The following is a 16,690-nucleotide window of genomic DNA, read 5'->3' as shown; positions in this document are numbered from 1 at the left end:
GTAAGCTATAGGCCCAATACATTATCACTGCATATTAGCTTTGCTTGAATTGCCCTGCCAATGCATTGTTGTTCGGGCCATTTTTTTACATTATATTTTGAAATTTGAGGTAAGCTATATGATCACACTGGTAATAGATCCGTTGTTGTATTACAGTACTTGTGAGGCACAGCTGAGTGAGCATACATTTCAATATTTTATTTTACTGGGCTGATGGTGCTTGCATCTGATGGTCAGTCTCAGCGGAGGGAGAGAGCAGCAGATTGAGGGTCTGCCTCTCAACATCCCTCCACACCCCTCTCCCTTTCCTCCATTGACACTGACCAAAAAGGGGAGCCATCTTCCAGCTGATGGCGAATCTCGAGTCGCACCACATTATTTCTGCCTCATCCACACATTCATGTTGTTACTCCTATGAACAGAAAAAGTGAAATATTCCTTGATATTAAAAAAGACCCAAGCTGCTAATAATAACAACAACAACGCAAGCCTATAGTTACGCTTTCCTACTCATTCATTACTGCTGCAGTGCTTGTTGTAGCGCTGAGTGGTGTGACAGAAAAAATACGTATTTACCTGGTGGATATTTAACAACTATTTACTCAACATTTACATTTACATTTTAGTCATTTAGCAGACGCTCTTATCGAGAGCGACTTACAGTAGAGTGCATACATTTTATTACATTTTTTAAATACTATAATAATGTTATAATAATAATAACAAACAGTAAGATATTTATGTTCTGCTAATGCTGTGTTAAAGAGATGGTTTCCACGCTAGCTTCCTGCAGTTAGTCTGGGCGTCTGATTAAGGAAATGGGTTTTGCTAGGGATAGCTTGAGCTGACAGTGACTTGGTGATAAAACCTAAAAGCTGGCATTCTATAGACAAGATGTGATGTATGTGACCCGAGATAGAGAGAGCCTGGAAGAGTTTAGAACAATGCCTCATTGTCTCATCTTCCTGGCATCTGGGAAACTAAGCGGAGTTGGCAGTAAAACAACATCCCGTGCAGATAACCAGGAGATGGACCATGGTGGCTTATGGGAAGGGTAAAAATGACTGACTAAGTGTTTAGAGCCTATATAAGATCTCTGTTTTTTCATTATCAGTTAAGCTCTCGGCAACACAACTTAGAGTGTGCGGTCGACGGTTTCATTATTTCAATAATGAATCGATGTTGAATCGCGATCGACATGTTGGTGACCACTGCTCTAGACAGTTGAGCAAAATTCAATCTCGTCCTTCTCGCTGTAGGCTGATATTTCTGCGCTGCAGTGTCAAAATTGATTCCAACCTTGATTAGCGTTATCTAGTTCAAATATGGCACTATTCCACTATTTGTATCACTTTCAATGGGGGACTTTTATTTTAAAGGCAAACTGCAAATTCCACTACTGTGGCTAATCCTTATTGTGGCTAGCTTCACACAGCTACCCTAAACCCTAACCATTTACATTTTATTTTGGTAAATTGACTGAGAACACATTCCCCTTTACTGCAAAGACCTGGGGAATGAGCCAATTGGAAGCTGGGGATGATTACATGGCCAGATTGGGAATTTGGCCAGAACACCAGGGTTAACACCCCTACTCTTACGATAAATGCAATGGGATATTCGTGTCCACAGACGACACCCGTTCAGTGTCCCCTCTGAAAGACCCTACACAGAGCAATGTCCCCACTCACTGCCCTGGGGCGATGGGATATAAAAAAAAATACTGGAGGAAAAAGTGCATCCCACTGGCATTTTAACTCCACTTCCAGCAGCATCTGGTCTCCCATCCAGGGAAAGACCAGGACCCACCCTGTTGTGCTTCAGAAGTAAGCCAGCAGTGGGATGCAGGGTGGTACTAACTTCAATGAAGTAGTGATGTCCCAAGGACACGTGATAGCATGGACCGTATAGGAAACTGAGTGTTCTGATTGGCCCTGAAGTCTTCAGAGTGAGCCTGAACGCTCCCCCTAGAAATAGGCGGGGTTTATGACTTTGTGGCTGTGGTAACTAGTTACGACCCTCCCGCGATGTACTGGTGATATAGTACTCATTATCGTCTCAGAAACGCGTGTGCTTCTCAAAACCTACAGCAGAGGACGACACTTTACATCTTTATTTTAGAGCGTGTTCTATGTTGCTCTTCATTGGACGGGAAAACTTCAGTTTGATGGTGAAGATAATGTCACTCTCATGACATTACGGGTTACTGGGTTGATGCTCGTGCGTAATTAAGCACCTGGTGCGCATCATGGGGTCCAAATAAAGGAACATTTCCATATCAAAGGTCTGTTGCTTGGACATGATGCCTTGGCATTTCGACTCAAAGTCAGTATCTGACCAATTAAGGGTTTTGAGGACTGTTGAATTGCGGGAGCTTCTGCGGGATGAAGAAAAAATTAGCCAAATCATCAGATTCAGCCAAAAGGTATTTTCCCTTTATTTACTGAAAACTTACACACAGTTTGATGTTGTTACTGTGTGTGTATAAAGAGTGTTTTCTTTCTTGTTTTTTAGTGATGCAACTTTTTATTTACTTTAGAATGGGCATATTTTATAAGGTCAGCAAATATTGCAATATAGTTCTTCTCTCCTGTAAAATATGACCAAATACAGGGTATAATTAGTATCATTAGTAAGATATGACAAAATATACAGTGCATTCGGGAAAGTATTCTGACCCCTTGACATTTTCCAAATGTTTTTGTTACATTACAGCCTTATTGTAAAATGGATGAATTTCTTTTTTTTTTATACCCCTCATCAATGTTAACACAATACACCATAATGACAAGGCAAAAACAGGTTTGTAGAAATGTTACATTTCCATAAGTATTCAGACCCTTAACTCAGTACTTTGTTGAAGCACATTTGTCAGCGATTACAGCCTCAAGTCTTCTTGGGTATGATGCTACGAGCTAGGCACACCTGTATTTGGGTAGTTTCTCCCATTCGTCTCTGCAGATCCTCTCAAGCTCTGTCAGTTTGGTTGGGGAGTGTCGCTGCACAGCTATTTTCAGGTCTCTCCAGAGATGTTCGATCAGGTTCAAGTCCGGGCTCTGGCTGGACCCCTCAAGGACATTCAGAGACTCATCCCGAAGCCACTCCTGCATTGTTTTGGCTGTGTGCTTAGGGTCGTTGTCCTGTTGGAAGGTGAACCTTCACCCCAGTCTGAGGTCCTGAGCGCTCTGGAGCAGGTTTTCATCAAGGATCTCTCTATACTTTGCTCCGTTCATCTTTCCCTCGATCTTGACTAGTCTCCCAGTCCCTGCCGCTGAAAAACATCCCCACAGCATGATGCTGCCACCACCATGTTTCACCGTAGGGAAGGTGCCAGGTTTCCTCCAGACGTGCTGCTTGGCATTCAGGCCAAATTGTTCAATCTTGGTTTCATCAGACCAGAGAATCTTATTTCTCATGGTCTGAGAGTCCTTTAGGTGCCTTTTGGCAAACTCCAAGCGGGCTGTCATGTGCCTTTTACTGAGGAGTGGCTTCCGTCTGGCCACTACCATAAAGGCCTGATTGGTGGAGTGCTGCAGAAATGGTTGTACTTCTGGAAGGTTCTCCCATCTCCACAGAGGAACTCTGGAGCTCTGTCAGAGTGACCATCGGGTTCTTGGTCAACTCCCTGACCAAGGCCCTCCCCCAATCGCTCAGTTGGCCAGCTATAGGAAGAGTCTTGGTGGTTCGACTTCTTCCATTTAAGAATGATGGAGGCCACTGTTTTTGGGGACCTTCAATTACATTGACACAATCCTGTCTCAGAGCTCTACGGACAATTCCTTCAACCTCATGACTTGGTTTTTGCTCTGACATGCACTGTCAACTGTGGAACCTTATATAGACAGGTGTGTGCCTTTCCAGATCATGTCCAATCAATTTAATTTACCACAGGTGGACTCCAATCAAGTTGTAGAAACATCTCAAGGATGATCAATGGAAACAGGATGCACCTGAGCTCAATTTTGAGTCTCATAGCAAAGATCCAAATACTTATGTAAATAAGGTATTTCTGGTTTTTATTTTTTATAATTTTGCAAACAAATCTAAAAACCTGTTTTCGCTTTGTTATTATGGGGTATTGTGTGTAGATTGATGAGGAACATGTTGTAACTTAACAAAATGTGGAAAAGTGAAGGGGTCTGAATATTTTCCGAATGCGCTGTATGTTTTTTGAATGTCATTATCCTGTCCAGTTTCAGGGGCTTCGGGGAGCAAAGGAGACTGTGTTGGTCTCCAACAGTAGATTGGCAGAGACCAGTCTCTCTCATGAGCCAGAGCTCAATACTGGTAAGCTATGGTTAGCCAAGAAGTACCAGGAACTGGAGAAATTCACCAATATCATCCAAGCCAAACAGAACCAACTTGGTGAGTTTGAAATTCAAATTGTTTTGTATTATTTTTGGGAACATCAAAGTTTCAGAATACTTGCCATTTTCTCCAACTGCTTCTGCAATTTTGGCGGTTAGTCACAACCGTGTTTATGCCCCTTTCATTATACAAATCTACTGTTGCCTTTCTGGTAGTTTTACTAGAGAAACGTAGCCTTCGCATGGTCCAGTGGCTTCTCCTGAACAAGCTGGCCCACTCTGAAGAAGAATGTGATGTAAGGCTGGACTAATTGTGTAACACAAATGATCAATTAAGCAATCATATTAATATCCTATTTGAGTGTAATAGTAGACTATACCAAACATTGTTTCTTTCTATCTTATAGGCTCTCTCACAGAAATTCACAGATGGGAAAATATCCCTGGAGAATTTTGTAGAGTCATGTCAAAGATCTTGTAAGCTCTACCATATTCGTCTGGTTCAGGCAGAGAAAATCCAAGAGTTTATCAAGCCTGAACACAAACCCCAAAGGCCCACTGAGAATCACAATAGTAGGGAGCCATCAGTTGACTTCCCCCTGAGCCCCCATCCCAATATCTGCCATGTTTTCTATGGCCTCACCCCTGCTATTATTCTGCCTAACGTCTACCACTCTGTCAGCTCTGCTCCGGTCCACTTCCGGATGGGTCCATATCTACCGCCCCTGAGTGACCACATCATCAACAGTGCTCAACTTATGAGGCCTGTAGCCTCACCTTTTGACACTGGTCAACCTGTAGGCCTTAGAGTGTATGGAAAGGGACATGCTCCCAGGTGGCCAGCCAGGCCTGTACGTCTGCAGCGACTTAACAACATACAGTCCAGACATCATCAGCAGGACCCACCGCCGCATTGACACTGTTGGGTAAAAAAGGCATCAACTGTTACTCTCTGGACTATAATGAATTTGTGTACTTTATGATTGTGTCTGTAAAACAGCACCCCACATTTGAAACAAGTTAATTGAGAATTGATTGACAAAAGAAACAAGTTGATTAAGAACATTGAATAAACACATTGTGGGTTTTGTTTTATATCCAGGCTCCCCTCATGTCATTGGAACATCGTACTGTAGGCATCAATGCTTTCTTGGGGTAGGAAAACCCTGAACTCACTGTGCCTCAGTGCAGTGGGTCACAAGGTGAACTTGAACGATTCACCTAGCTACACTTGATAGCTCAGATCATCCTCTCTCCACAGAGACTCTTGCTAAGGTCAGCCAAGGACCACGTCTAGAACTGTCAAACTGCCAGTTTCTTCAAGTCTCAAAATTACACATGTTCACTATACTTTTTATTACATCCAAACCTAACGTTGATTCATTGTTCTGAAAATCCAGGTTAGTCGAGGTAATTTGTAAAGTGACTATGCATAGATAATAAACAGCGAGTAGCAGCGGTGTAAAAACAAAGGGGGGGGTCAATGTAAATAGTCCAGGTGGCCATTTGATTAGATGTTCAGCAGTCTTATGGCTTGGGGGTAGAAGCTGTTAAGGAGCCTTTTGGTCCTACACTTGGCGCTAGGACTGTGCGGTAGCAGAGAGAACAGTCTTTGACATTTTATGAACGCACAGTTGCCCGATTCCATTGAATGACTAACACTGCCTACAGTACTCAGTGGCTGTCATTTGTTCCCCCAGTTACGTGGATCACCAGACCAAGGATTCACCTGATCAGCCATAGGGTTAGCCAGACTGCCATCTAGCCTAATCAAGCTCACTGCACTAATTAGCTGTCAGAGAGAGGCCAGTGAGTTTACAGGGGCTGATTAGTGATGCGGAGGATGTGAAGGCCTTTGTCAGACAGCTTACTTCTGTTACAGCTATGTCAGCAGCCCCTATTGTCCTAAGCGGCTCAAATTGGGCAATTTTCTCATCTGTCATCTAATCATCATGCGCCTGTCAACTCCACATCTTTGTCTCTCCTTTCTTGGTTGAAGTTAATGGGCTCAAGTTATTTTATTTCAATAGGTGAGCACTAGATACAATTTGCATGCGACAAAGGATCACAATTACTAAAGGAGTTTAGATTTAATGACACTATCCCATCACTGAAAGGAACATCTTCAATGCACAGCAGTACCAAATAAGGCTATCACTCAGGAATACATCTTCATGAGGGTGTTTATATTTCCTTCCTAGAACAACTAGCTATGTGTATAGGGAATCTGTCACTATCTGTTGGTATAGTAGGTATTGGGTGACTCTTAGAGGGGTTTAATAGTGTAAGAATACATGTGGGGCAGCTTTGGCTGACCTAGTTCTGAGAATGTTCTCTAACAAATGAATGCTGTGTTCTGCATTCCCATGGGCCCTGTCAAAAGTAGTGCACCCCTGCACAGCGAGTCTGTACAGGTACTCCCTGTAATTAGCTTTATTACTTCTTATTCACTGTATTTATTCTTCGTGTCAGTATTTCAAATTTTTTTTTATACATTTATTTTTTTTATCTTTAAATATGCATTGTTGGAAAAGGCCCCGTAAGTAAGCGTTTCACCGTTAGTCTACACCTGTTGTTTACTTAGCATGGGGCAAATACATGTGATTTCAATAGGGAATACGGAGTCATTTGGCACTCAACTCTGAACACTAAGCAGAAAAAGGCTACCACAGACAATCAAATAACCATGTAGTTATTTTACTGATAAATAATATTTTACTCCTAAAATAGCATAACAAGACATAAGTAACATTTAGGACATCCAACATTCATAATTATTTTGGACTCTTCAAGACTTGGTCCAAAATTACAGTTACTGTATACCAGCAGTAATATCAAACAACTTCACATGCAGTGGTAATATGCATAGTACCACCTCCTTATCTAAAAATGAATGGTTATGGCATTGGATTGCTTACTAGAATGTTGGATTATTTGTTATGAACACAAAACCACCAGGATTAGGCATTAAACAAAAAATAAATGTTAATGGATATTTTGAGGCAAAGTTCTGTTACAAATAGGCATAATACACAACATTTGATGGTCACATTATGCACCTTATAGACCAGCAAGGAAGCATAATATATAATCCCTAACCTACTGTAAACGCAAGCTACATAAACCATCACTAGTCTGTCAGGCCATTCATTCCATTATTGAGTCACGTTGTATCAATAGTCTGTGTGGCCCATAGTCTCTGGTACAAGGCATCATGGAGATATGTGGGGTCACACATCCCTGTAGGGGGTGTATTTCCCTGTACAGAAGTCAGACTCGTAGCCTGAGTGCAAGTCTGTTTGTGCTATCACGCCAACTCCTCGTCAATCATTGCCAAGGCTTGACAAGGACAATGGAGTTGGCAAGAGCACAAACAGATCTGGGACCAGGCTAATAGTTGTGTGGTTCCTCCTTTAAATGAAGATGTGCTCTGCCTGTACAAGCGGTCATGGTTTTGAACATCATAATCAGTAGGAGAAATCCACACAGCAGTCCGTCAGGATGATACAGGTTAGATAAGAGACTCCCAGGACTGCTGAGATCTCATCACAGGCATCTTGATTTGCTCATATGTGACAAACATTACGATGTTCCAGGAGCCAAGGCGAAGGAAAGAAGGCATGAACCTGAAGGGGAAGGAGAATCAGATTATTTAACCAAGCAGAACGATTTGCTTAATTCACTGTTCATATCTAGGAATTGTCCTGATTCAGCCAAAGAGGATTTGAAAGCAATTTGGCTTTTGATCACTACACACCCTTTATAGAAGGCTTTGGGTCCCTCGTTTCTCATCATTGTAACAGCGCAGTTAATAGTACTGTTGTATTTTCCAGCTGAACAGTTCATGAACCAGGTCTTTACTACATCTACAGGAAACGCCACAATAGTGGAGATGAATCCAGCACTGAAGGCTGCCGTGAAATGGCAGGGCAGGTTATCAAACTTATTATATTACTTAATATACATTTTGAAGTAATTGTAACTATTCAAATGTAACCGTGTAGGTGTAAAACAAATGACATGCCTGCCTACCAGTCATGATGTTATAAGTCAACAGTTCACTATGGCGTTACGAGTTATGTTTGGGCCACAACCTGGAAGATAAAATTGACAGTTTCATTAAAAATGTAACTACAGAATCATCTTTTTATGCACGTAAAGCCAATGTAGTGTTTCTAATTGCAGTAGGCCTACCTTTCCAGAGTCCTTTGATGCCCTCAGTCCTGGCGATGGTTCTGTAGGCATCCGTGGTGCCGCTACATCTCTTCACCCTTTCGGCTCCCCTTACTTGAGCCCGGAACTGCACTTTCACCATGTCTGTTGGCTGAGCAAAGGCTACTGCCATGGCCCCGGTCGTACAGCCTGCCATCAGCTGACTCCCAATGCCTGCATCTATGAGAGTAGAGAGGAGTAGCGAGGATGAGAGATGCAGTCATAAAACACCAAGCCATATTCTTTCAGCCACATCCCTTATCTTTTACTTCCACCAACTCAGATAAAAATATGATTGAGATAAATAAACAGGTATTTTATACTGAAAATGTCTGTTAGGAGGTTTCGTACTGTCTGTTCCCCGGGTGTAGAACTGCTTCATGGAGTCAGAGGTCTATGCGGACCGAGGCAAAGCGCATCGGTCTCTGGAGACCCGCCACCAGGCCGTTGGAGGGGCCCAGGAGCCTCTACGTCTTCACCATGGTTTTGATGGTGCCAAACCACACCCCTGTACTTCACCATCTTCCCTTCAGAGGACTTGGACTCGCCCTGGATCTAAGAAAGACAAACACAAGTGTTAATTCATCATTGTATTGAAAGTAATCCTAGTGACTATTCAATCAAGACAGAATTCCTTTACGTAATCATTATGGAAAGCATGGCTACATTGCAATGACCATACCTGAGTGGCACAGCGGTCTAAGGCAGTATAATACATTATGCAAAATTATGTCAGTTTCACAGATCATAAGTCAATGTTCTGTTGAACCTTAAAAAAAAAAAAATACGCATTTAGTTATATCTGTCAAAAAGTTAAGATGCGTCATGTATTATGTCATTGGTAATCTTCAGTAATACTGACCAAACTGATTTGCAAGATACCGTAGAAGTAAAGGTCTTACAAACAATGAATTTAATTTGCAGCAGGGAGCCAAGGCAATAAGACTAGTTAAAATAGCATAGACCCAACTTAGACTTTATAATAATTATGTAACACTCCATAATAGTGGTGTGGCCACCCATCTATTCAGCCAATCCATACATGTCCCTGATAGGCTGTGTGCCTGAGCAGTCTCTAGTATCAGGGACAGAAGTGGCTCTTGAATAGTGTGTGACTGCCTTGGGACACAGAGAATAGAACACTAGCCCACTAACCCTGACACCTGCAGAAATCCAAACAAAGGTGACATCACTTTAAGAACAAACTGTTCATCACTTTGTTGGAAAAACAAGGACAACTAGACAGGTTTGTCAATACTTGATATCCTGTTGACTACTTGACAAAATGTTTTCCCCTGTGACAATCCTTGAAAGGCTATTGATCATGGGTGCACACAGCAATAATAAATACACAGAAAAACATCACTTGCAAACCATTTAATTAATAAAATCAATATTTAAATTAAACGCACATATTCTTTACATAATTAGAAAGCACTGTACATGAGCAGCCACTTATGTAATCAAGATGTGTGGTCAAACATACACCCAACCGTATATACAGCACGACACACAATATCAAATCGCATTTAGAGAAAGTGCTAATGTTCGTCCTTAAAATGAGATGCAAATTAGAGGTCGACCGATTAATCGGAATGGCCGATTTCAAGTTTTCATAACAAATCGGAAATCGCTATTTTTGGCCACCGATTTTTTTTAAATTATTTTTTAAAAACATTTTTTACCTTTATTTAACTAGGCAAGTCAGTTAAGAACACATTCTTATTTTCAATGATGGCCTAGGAACAGTGGGGTTAACTGCCTTGTTCAGGGGCAGAACGACAGATTTTTACCTTGTCAGCTCAGGGATTCAATCTTGCAACCTTACGGTGAACAAGTCCAACGCTCTAACCACCTGCTTTACATTGCACGCCGAGGTTACGCGAATGCATAAGAAGCCAAGGTAAGTTGCTAGCTAGCATTAAACTTATCTTATAAAAAAACAATCAATCAATCATAATCACTAGTTAAACTAGTAATATCATCAACCATGTGTAGTTATCTAGCCTGTCCTGCGTTGCATATAATCGCTTAGGTACACGTTGCTCCAACCACAAACATCAATGCCTTTCCTAAAATCAATACACAAGTGTATATTTTTAAACCTGCATATTTTGTTAATATTGCCTGCTAACATGAATTTCTTTTAACTAGGAAAAATGTGTCACTTCTCTTGCAAACAGAGTCAGGGTATATGCAGCAGTTTGGGCCGCCTGGCTCGTTGCGAACTGTGAAGACTATTTCTTCCTAACAAAGACAGCCGACTTCGCCAAACGGGGGATGATTTAACAAAAGCGTATTTGCGAAAAAAGCACAATCGTTGCACGACTGTACCTAACCATAAACATCAATGCCTTTCTTAAAATCAATACACAGAAGTATATATTTTTAAACCTGCATATTTAGCTAAAAGAAATCCAGGTTAGCAGGCAAGATCTACCAGGTGAAATTGTGTCATTTTCCGTTCATTGCACGCAGTCAGGGTATATGCAACAGTTTGGGCCACTTGGCTCGTTGCGAACTAATTTGCCAGAATTTTACGTAATTATGACATAACATTGAGGGTTGTGCAATGTAACAGGAATAACGTTTTGTTTTCGAGATGATAGTTTCCGGATTCGACCATATTAATGACCTAAGGCTCGTGTTTCTGTGTGTTATTATGTTATAATTAAGTCTATGATTTGATAGAGCAGTCTGACTGAGCGATGGTAGGCAGCAGCAGGCTCGTAAGCATTCATTCAAAATAGCACTTTCGTGCATTTTGCCAGCAGCTCTTCGCAATGCATTGCGCTGTTTATGACTTCAAGCCTATCAACTCCCAAGATTAGGCTGGTGTAACCGATGTGAAATGGATAGCTAGTTAGCCGGGTGCGCGCTAATAGCGTTTCAAACGTCACTCGCTCTGAGACTTGGAGTAGTCGTTTCCCCTTCCTCTACATGGGTAACGCTGCTTCGAGGGTGGCTGTTGTCGATGTGTTCCTGGTTCAAGCCCAGGTAGGAGCGAGGAGAGGGACGGAAGCTATACTGTTACACTGGCAATACTAAAGTGCCTATAAGAACATCCAATAGTCAAAGGTATATGAAATACAAATCGTATAGAGAGAAATAGTCCTATAATTCCTATAATAACTACAACCTAAAACTTCTTACCTGGGAATATTGAAGGCTCATGTTAAAAGGAACCACCAGCTTTCATATGTTCTCATGTTCTGAGCAAGACACTTAAACGTTAGCTTTCTTACATGGCACATATTGCACTTTTACTTTCTTCTCCAACACTTTGTTTTGCATTATTTAAACATGTTTCATTAATTATTTGAAGCTAAATTGATTTTATTGATGTATTATATTAAGTTAAAATAAGTGTTCAGTATTGTTGTAATTGTCATTATTACAAATAAATAAAAAATAAAAACGTCCGATTAATCGGTATGGGCTTTTTTGGGCTTCCAATAATCGGCAGCGTCGTTGAAAAATCATAATCGGTCGACCTCTAATGCAAATAGCTTTGCTCTTCTCTTGGTCTCTGTCTTCACAGATGATGGTGGTATATTGGGCCTGGGATGAGGAACGCGCCGAGAGAGAATCTCATGTCTAAGAGAGCTTCAAAAAGATTCAATCAATTGTTTAGCATCGAACCTGGCCTATTGTTCTCCTTTTTGTAAGCAAACAGCATTCATCATTAAATGTGAATACTGGGAGATAAAAAAAACATAATATTGCAAATATTTAAATGTCAACCAGTGTGTTAATAAGTCAGTCCTTTCTCCATCAAAACAGAACCAGCCCCACATTGGTCAAATAAGTACAAATATGTGATCAAACACGCTGAGCTCTACTCTTAAAAAGAGCTGGTCAGATGTTTGTTTTGATATTAGCACAGAGTGACTAGCTGGAACCAGTTCTCTGACATGTCCTGCAAACTCTGTAATCCCATTGCATGATAAACTGTTCCTCCACAACCCCTTCTTGAAACTGGATACACGCCAGTCTGACGCAGGGGACCGGACAGGCAGGCATACCTCTCTATTCCCACAATTCAACTGAGTTATGAGCCAAACCCTAATGATTATTCTAATTAGAACAACAACTCCGGAGCTATTAATGATAAGACAATAAATTAGGATTTCTTACAAAATAGGCCTAAATCTCCCATAAATCAGACTGCCCAGTATGTAACCACACAGACAGATATCAGCCAAGTGACTGACCTCACAGTTAAAGGTCAACACAACGTTGAGACGGAAAGACACTCAGGGATTCTCGTTTTTATGATATTCCAGCCAATGGCATGCGGAGCGCTCTGAGTCTGGCATCTCTCCCTCTTTCAAGACATGAGCCTAACTGTTATTTTCTCCTTAGCACAATAGTAATGCAAACCATTTGAGAGAGAGACCTCCCACTGCTAAAGAGTTGGGTCAATCCTCAGGGCAGAAAGAACAGTTCCTCTCATGATAAAAGCCCTCACCTCTGACCTATATTTTAAGGCAGGCCTCATACTACTAGCTGGCTCAGTTCTTGCAGTCACTAGACTAGTCTAGACTGGTGCACTCTAACTCTTACACTGGCCCCCTTTACTCGCCTAGAGCCAAGCTGGACAAGGAAAGGCATATAGTGACCTACTAGTAACTATGTCCTTTGGCATTGGTATGACATGATATTGGCACAGGAAAATGATGACTTGGCAACTTCAAGACTGTAGAGCAATGCTGCCAGTTTACACGTGCCTGAGAATGAATGACTTAATATTGGGTAACCTATGGCTGCTATAGCAGCATAACTCAGTTCTAAGGGGATTGAGGAAAGAGGGCTGATACTTACTGGGTCAGAAAAGGCAAGGGGCAAGATGGGTGTTACGTGTTGAGATCTCATAGAAGCCTCCATGTGGTAAGATGAGGAAGAAATGAGGGATCTCCACAGGTTCAGAGCTGGACAAGAGGCAGTTAAGGAACAAGTAAAAACCAAGCATGTAGGTACTGTACTTATTCTTGGGTCCATGTTAAAACTGTAAACACTAAATCAATGAAAATTAGCTTAAGCTAAACAGTTAGAACATAAAAAGGGAGGCAAGTAAACAACGCTGACAATGCAAGGATACCGTTTTTACTTCCTGTCGTCTTCTCTGTGTAGGAATGTTCCTGGCTGATGTGTGTCAGATTTGCCAACAACAAATCAGCTGTGTAGTGCAACAACCCCGGGGTCTCATCCTCTGACAGAGCATCTCTGTCACCAGGAGCCCTGCTAGCAGTCTCACCACTACACAATGAGGACTCTTCATTTTGAGGAGCAGTGGTGGACTCCTGATGTAGTGCTGCCTCATGGTCAGAGGTTTGGAGTGTCCTCTCACCATCCCCATCTCTCACGGTGTCTGGTCCATGAGAGAACTCAGAGTTAACATGTTTCTCCCTCTCCTCTAGTGTACTGCCAATGGGCTCACCAGAGCTCCAAGCTTTCAGGGTGTCAGTCTGTAGACCCAATTTCTCCCTCTCCCCCTCCTGTTGGGTGAGGCTGGGGTGGTAGTAGTCTAAGGCTTGGTGCTCCTCTGGTGCCTCCAGACTATCCAGAGAGGCCAGGTCTGGGTCTGACAGCAGGCTGGACAAGGGGCTGGTTCTGTCTGTTAGAGATGTGCCCTCATTCAGAGGCCTGGGTTACACCACTGTCTCCTCAACCTCCATTGTCCTCCTCTCTGGGACCTCCATCTTCAGATGCAGGGGCCTTTTCCTCCTTCTGCTCTTCATCCACCTGAGAATTATTTTGTTGCTGAGACATACTTGGTACAGGTGAAGGGACAGGAGAAAGTCTTCCCCAGGGGAGCCAGATGTTTTGTGGGAACATGGAGCACTCTGGGGGAATATTTCAGAGCCCTCAGGCAGAAGGTGGTCATCTGGAAGAGGGGGAGTTGCTGAGCTGCTCTGGGGGGTAGAAGTTATCTGTAATGAACACGATGGGAGACAGAGAGCTGGTTTCAAGCGCAGGGTGCAGCAGGTGTTAAAGAACTACAGGAGGAGGCAGGTAGCTGGGTCCAGGGGCAGGCAGAAGGTCATACACAGGGGGTCCAAAAAGGCAACAGTACAGGCAGGGAAAAGGCTAGTAACGTCATCCGGGAGATAAGGCAATATGTTGATAACAGGAAATCCGACAGGCTAAAGTACAGGCAGGGAATAGGCAAAAGGCGTCGTTAGCGAGGCAGGCCAAAATTATCATACACGGGAGGATTAAATTACGAGAAAAACAGAGCTCACAAAACAAACAATACCTCACAATGAAGGGGTGTAAAGAACAGAACTAAATAGTGTGTGATGATATACAGGTGCGTGAACAGGTGATTGGGATCTGGAGAGTGAGCTGCATTCAGGGGATCTACGTGTTTGACAGTGTGAGCTGGAAAGTGAGCTGCGTTCAGGGGATCTACGTGTTTGACAGTGTGAGCTGGAAAGTGAGCTGCGTTCAGGGGATCTACGTGTTTGACAGTGTGAGCTGGAAAGTGAGCTGCGTTCAGGGGATCTACGTGTTTGACAGTGTGAGCTGGAAAGTGAGCTGCGTTCAGGGGATCTACGTGTTTGACAGTGTGAGCTGGAAAGTGAGCTGCGTTCAGGGGATCTACGTGTTTGACAGTGTGAGCTGGAAAGTGAGCTGCGTTCAGGGGATCTACGTGTTTGACAGTGTGAGCTGGAAAGTGAGCTGCGTTCAGGGGATCTACGTGTTTGACAGTGTGAGCTGGAAAGTGAGCTGCGTTCAGGGGATCTACGTGTTTGACAGTGTGAGCTGGATAGTGAGCTGCGTTCAGGGGATCTACGTGTTTGACAGTGTGAGCTGGATAGTGAGCTGCGTTCAGGGGATCTACGTGTTTGACAGTGTGAGCTGGAAAGTGAGCTGCGTTCAGGGGATCTACGTGTTTGACAGTGTGAGCTGGAAAGTGAGCTGCGTTCAGGGGATCTATGTGTTTGACAGTGTGAGCTGGAAGCAGACGTTACAGTATCGTCTCCATGTAATTATGTTCCTGTAGACCTGGAGAAAGGAGAGGGAAGTGTTGAGTGGCCTGACTGTAATAAATGTATCAACAAGGAAATCCCGAAGACTTAGACATTAAGTAACATATTTTGGACACCCTTTGAATAGGTTGTAGCGGTATTTATTAGAGGGGTAAATATAAAGATTTTTGGGGGGCGGCAGGCAGGTATTAACCATGCAGAAAGGAAAAGAGTAGAATAGAGAGTACCACTACCAGACCCACATCAGCAGAAGAGACTGCCTAAGAGTGTAGCCTGTTTACCAGATAGCCAGTGGAGAGAAAAGAGAAGACATCACAGCACAGGGGAAACCCCACCAATAATACCTCATACAATAATAATGGCAGAGCAATTGAACGGCAACTTCATTAGAAACAATTTATAAGAAAGAATCCAGTCAGAGGATTTGCAATAATCTGTATTACCTTCCAGTGGAGGAGTGCAGAGGGTATGAATGTGGGGGGTGTTCATAGACAAAACAAAGGCCTTAAAAATGTCCACAATCTTCTGGGCCACATGTCATTAGTACACACCACCTCAATACAGTTCAACTAACAACACACAACTTGCAAGCAACCTCCCTTTTAACTAAAATGTCCACCCAAATACTTCTGGCAGGGCAATAATAGTCCAGCTCCAATGAACATCAATGGGAAGTGCATTTGAAAAATAGAAAGTCTGTTGCAGGGTAAGGCACTGGAACGATAGAGGGAAGAGAAAGAGAACAAGAGAGATCTTAGCTGTGGTCTTCATGCGTGCCGGTGTACTGTCTGACCGTCTGAATGTCAAAGCTTCGCAACAATGTTGCTACTAATCCATGCGATCCATAACCGGTGCGGTCCCAAACGATAACAACCACGACCTAGAGAGGCCACACCGATGATTGAGTTAAATACTTTATAAACTACACACGCTGAAAATAAACAAGGACATCTGCAGCATAGCACACCCAATCAAACTGTCGCGCCAACCAAGAGCTCCCTCCCAGAGAGCTGAAAGAGCTGTCTTTATTTCCTCCTTCCTTACTGCTGATGCGCTCTTAAAGTGGCAGCGCACGGTGAAGGCTCCGTGCGGGATTTCGTCACAAGATATATGTCCCAAATCGCACCCTATTCCCTATATAGTGCACTACTTTTGAACAGAGCCCTATGGGAATAA

At 42.8% G+C, this 16,690-nt stretch overlaps 1 non-coding gene across 1 annotated transcript; it reads right to left on the bottom strand.

Annotated features, from left to right (window-relative positions):
- Positions 1 to 6,988: 6,988 nt before the first annotated feature.
- LOC106612803 (dicarboxylate carrier UCP2) lies at positions 6,989 to 16,543 on the bottom strand. The gene is made up of 5 exons (XR_014378896.1): positions 13,344 to 16,543; positions 8,871 to 9,074; positions 8,502 to 8,699; positions 8,340 to 8,401; positions 6,989 to 7,933 (listed from the first exon to the last, which is right to left on the bottom strand). It is a non-coding gene; the product is annotated as a dicarboxylate carrier UCP2 (transcript).
- Between the last annotated feature and the right edge of the window lie 147 nt (positions 16,544 to 16,690).

Source organism: Salmo salar, chromosome 09, assembly GCF_965601325.2.
Source record: "Salmo salar chromosome 09, fSalSal1, whole genome shotgun sequence".
NCBI lineage: Eukaryota > Metazoa > Chordata > Actinopteri > Salmoniformes > Salmonidae > Salmo > Salmo salar.
This window is presented reverse-complemented; position numbering and strand designations above follow the sequence as displayed.